The following is a 4717-nucleotide window of genomic DNA, read 5'->3' on the forward strand; positions in this document are numbered from 1 at the left end:
CTCCCACCACAAGGCAGGGCTGCCTGGTACAGCATCTTCCAAAGGTTCCAAATATTTTCTTGCTGCATCACCATGGTTGCCAGGGTTTTGAGGATAACCTGCAGTTTACACAATGCTCTCCCCGCTGCCAATTCATGGCTCCAGGAATAAGAGATGACGATCAGCTGGTGAATTCAACAGAAATCTCTGGGGCAGCGATCAGTCCAGGCTGCTTTCTTGGTCTTATTAATGCCAAAGAGGAATCGTGTTGGAAAATGTGATTGATCACCCTGCAGAGGAGCACAGACACTCCAGTCAAGGGCTGGTCCCATGGGATTTATAAGCCTGCAGCCGGTGAAGGTTGAGTCCCCAGGGAGCTGCTCCCACCTGCCCTTGGCTGTGGGTGTCAGTGTGGCTGGGGGAAGAGGGCAGAGGTGGCACAAACAAGAGCTCGTGTGCCAGGACTTCCAGGGCATGCTGATGCACCCAGGTGCGGTTTCTCCATGCCGAGAATGGCTGGTGAGATTCCCACCTCACCACGCTGCCGCCTTCATCTTCCCTCTCCCCGGCCGTGCTGATCCAGCTGCGCACAGCTGGGCTGCAAACCGCACTGCTGGTCTGATCTGACTTAAAAGCCGTGTTCTGGAAAAGCCTGCGGGGCTTCCTGCAGTCACAGCAGGCCAGGGATCACACACAGCTCAGCACACGAGTGCTGCAGGCTGGGGGCTGGACACAGTGGATGTGGAGCTGATTCACATCCACCTTCACCTGGAGGTTCTTGTGAGGGTGCCTTCTGCTCAGTGTTTGGGACAGGGACATTTTCTGTGCCCTTTAAGGCCTGCATGTCTCCTCCAGCCCACCACTGCCAAACTCACGGTATTTTTCATGTATGTACCCAGGCTCCACGGCTTGCAGTGTCTCCCTGTGCCCTGCAAGCACGCAAGCACCACAGCTCCAGCACAGAGACAGCAGCCTCAGGCAGCAACACAAGTGGGCTCTTAATAAATAAATAACTTGGCTCTCACTGCCAACACCTCCTACCACGCAGGGAGAGGATAACAGCCGAGAGACACTCCTTCTCCTCTCCAGAGCTCAGCAGTGACTGTGCATTTATTTCTGGTTCTCAGAGGGATGCAGGCTCAGCTGTTATGTCACTCTGCCTGGAACTGCTGCACCTTGCCAAAGATACTGGCTGTTGTGCTAGAGTGGGACTGCCCTGCCACAGCCAGCAGACTGCAAATTTGTGATGCAGTAAACTCCAGTCGTGTCACATGGGAACAGCATATCTAAGAGAAGGGTAAAAGGCAGCTCCCAGCCCCTGGCTGGCAATGGCAGTGGCAGATATAGGTCCAAGCCCTGAAAATAACTTGGGGATGGATGTTCCCAGTGCTTGTTCCCAGCTGCAGCACCTGACAGCACTCAGCCCTCGCTGCCAGGGGAGGACCAGGCTGGAGCCAGGGGCTCTGCAAGGGCACAAAGAGGAAAGCTGGGGCTGCATCATCTCATGCCCATTAGCACATGCGGTTGCTCCAGCCCAACCTGAAATCTCTGAAGTAATGCCGTGGGTATCAGGGCAGGAAGGGAATTCCCATCCACATGGGTGGCATTTCAAAGCTGCCAGCTCCCCGGCAGCATTTCCTTGGTTCAGCGGGATAGGAGCCTGCCAAGAGGGATCAGTTTAGCAAGAGATCCAGGTACCCTGGCTCTTGTCCCAGAGCCCTCTTTGGTGCAGAGCTGTACTCCAGCCTGGGATGGGATGGGATGGGATGGGATGGAATGGGATGGGGAGATGAAACTGGCTCTTCAATTCCTTTAGTGATGCCAGAGTTTCTCAGAGTGGTACTTTGCTACTCCAGCAAAGCCTTGACTGCTTCATCCCACAGCTTCCTGCTCCATTCCCTGGGATGCCTGCCTGGTTGTGTGATCAATAGAAGGAAGGATAACCAGTTCCTGGAGCCCAGAGATGCCCTCCCAATGCCAGGGGTGTTATGGCAGAATGGCCAGAGCTCCCCCACACCCAGTCTGACTCACACAGCGAGGAGCACAACGAATAAGCACTTCAGCCTCTCCTCTGCAGCAGCAGTCAGGGAACAGCTGAAAGAGCCTGGATCCTGTAAGGCATGTGCACGCCAGGGGAGCAGCCGCCACATGAGCCCCCCAGGCTCATCTGCCAGCACTGGGATCCTGCGTCTCATCAGGCCCTTGGGAAATGGGTCCCCAGTGGAAAGGAGAGGGCAGGATCTGCCATAAAACAGGCCTGCCATCCTACCCAGTGAGCTGCTCCTGCCATCGGGAGGGCCGGGCAGTGGCACTGCTGCATGAAAGCTGCCCTCTTTACCATGAGGACCCGGTGTGTATGGCAGCAATGTCCATGAAAGCTTTGTTGCATCTCAAGAGCTTTATCAGGAAGTCAGTTTGAAAGTGACCTTGTCCCAGAGATCTGGCAAGTGTTTATGGAGGGGAAACAAATCCTGAAATCTGCGCCCAAAGCTTCTGAGATCACACCTCCCAGGGGAGCCGGTTGGGTATGGATTGCACAACAGCTTCTGTGACGGGAACCACGAGCGGAGGCATGTGTGCGAGGCTGCCCAGAGGAGACATCTGAGCCAGGGACACGTCCCTGAGAGGCAGCATTTGTTTTCCAGCCTTCGGGGTGGTGACGACTTTGAGCTGCAGCCAGGCTAGGTTTTCAGTCCGTGACCCAAAGAGGAAAGGCTTGGTGTGCCATTTCAGGGCTCCAGCTTGTACCCCAGATCTTACAAGCAACTTGGTTTCTATTTTCGGTATTTCATAGGATCCTGCAAGCTTTGGGTATTAAGGCTCTTGGATCTCTAGAAACACATTTTGCTCGTCTTGGCTGCTTCCCAAAGGACCAGAGAGCCAGCACAGCCAGCCCTGCCACCTCCTCACCTCCTGCGTGCCACACCAGTGGCAGCATCCCATTTTATTCCACATTCCCACCCCTGGGCCTGTGCCCAGGACTAGTCTAAATTTTCTTGCCAAAACATTTTTCCTCCAAGATGTTCTGCCAGTCAGTAATGCCCTAATATGCTCTCTAAAGGTTCTTCCCAAATCTCTTTTGGACAATTCCCAATTTGTAACCCAAGATGACTGCTTGAGCAAATAAAAAAACATTGCCAGAGGGCTGTGGGACAAGGGACACATCATTCCCTGGGGCAGCCCCTTATCTCAGGGCTTTATCACCCCCTTGGCACCTCTTTCACAAGCAAAGGCAGGGCTGAAGAAGCCCAGAGGATCTGTTCCAGGTCCCCTCAATAGTTACAAACCCCTTCACCACTTCCTTCCAGCCTAAACTTGGCCCCGGCCACTCTATATCCAGAGACATCCTTCCATGCAAATCCTCCCCTTCCTCTCGTGATCCCCGGGGAATTCACACGTAGATGTGCTTCCGCTTGGGGATCACAACCCTCGCACGTGTAGGGCGGCAGCAGGCTGGCAGAGGAGCAGATGAGGAGCGGGGACACCAGTGTCACTGCCTCCCCGCTCCCCGGGCAGCACTCGGCTCACAGACCCAGGAAACCTCCACTGAAGCGGGTGCTTTTGGAGGCCCAGTGCCACACAGCCTGGCTCCTCGCACACCCCAGAAGCGAAACCCTCCCCATGGGCTCTGCAGCGGGCAGGGGCTGGGCTGCGGCAGGGTGGGAGGTCAGGCAAGGGGAGCTGCTGCCTGGAACTTTTCTGGTCCCCAGCGTGGGTGAGCGCTGGCAACCCCTAATGACAGCCTGTTCTCGCTGCCGGCCCCGCTCTCATCCCCCAGAGACACCGACCTGCTGCTGGCAATTTGAGGCGGTTAGGAGCTCCTCGGCTACCATAAACATGGACATAATTGCAGCCTGTTCTCACTCCGGCTGGGAGGGACAGGGCTGCCCAGCTCTGCATTTCCTGAGCCCTTTGCAAATCCCCGCAGGAGGGGGAACACCAGCTCGGTAGTTGTGATAAGTTTCTTTTTTTTTTTTCTCCCCGAAATATATGCAAATACCAGCACTAGAAAAAAAACATTCGTCTACTGGAGAACTTTTTAGGTCTCCAGAAATGTACTGCCGTTTTCATGCTAATCAGTTGTCTCCAATTTCCCCATAAAGGTGACTGCAAAAAGGCTTTTTGGTAGTGACTTCCCAGTGCAGTCTCGATCTTTTCCTCGCTCGAGTTTGTCCGAATGTCTAGCTAATTGAAGCTTACGTCAAATATTGCTCATCTGAAGTTAAATCTTACACGCTGAAGGCTGCTCTTTGTTTTTAAATCAAAAGGCTTGTGGCTCCAGCAAGGAGCTGAAAGAAAGCCTGGATTTGTATTTTTCTGCAGTTTTAAACATGACACTCTCCCTTTTATTTATTTTCCTTTTTTTAAACTCTGAAGGCTCAGCAGGCAAGCCTCTGCAGAGACGAGGGCTTTGCACCGGTGAGATCTGCAAACATGTCTCTTCTTTCTTAAACTTTATTTTTCTCACGGTCTCTGAAAAGGCGAGATCAGGTGATATGTGTGGGATTGGCCCTGTACAGGTGCAGATCAGGTACTGGAGGAGGTGGAAAAACATTACTGTGTATACTCAAAAAAAAAAAAAAAAAGAAAAAAAGAGACAGAAAGAAAGAGCGAGTGAGCACATTTTTGAATAGGCCAGGTCTAGTTCTTGGCAGGATGACTCAGGCTTAGCTGGCAGACTATGGGAATAGGAGTGTGAGAAAGTCAGTCAAGCAGAGGGGAAAAAAAAAAAAAGATT

Source organism: Athene cunicularia (genome assembly GCF_003259725.1).
Source record: "Athene cunicularia isolate RWA chromosome 9 unlocalized genomic scaffold, athCun1 chr9_part1, whole genome shotgun sequence".
Taxonomy (NCBI): Eukaryota; Metazoa; Chordata; class Aves; order Strigiformes; family Strigidae; genus Athene; species Athene cunicularia.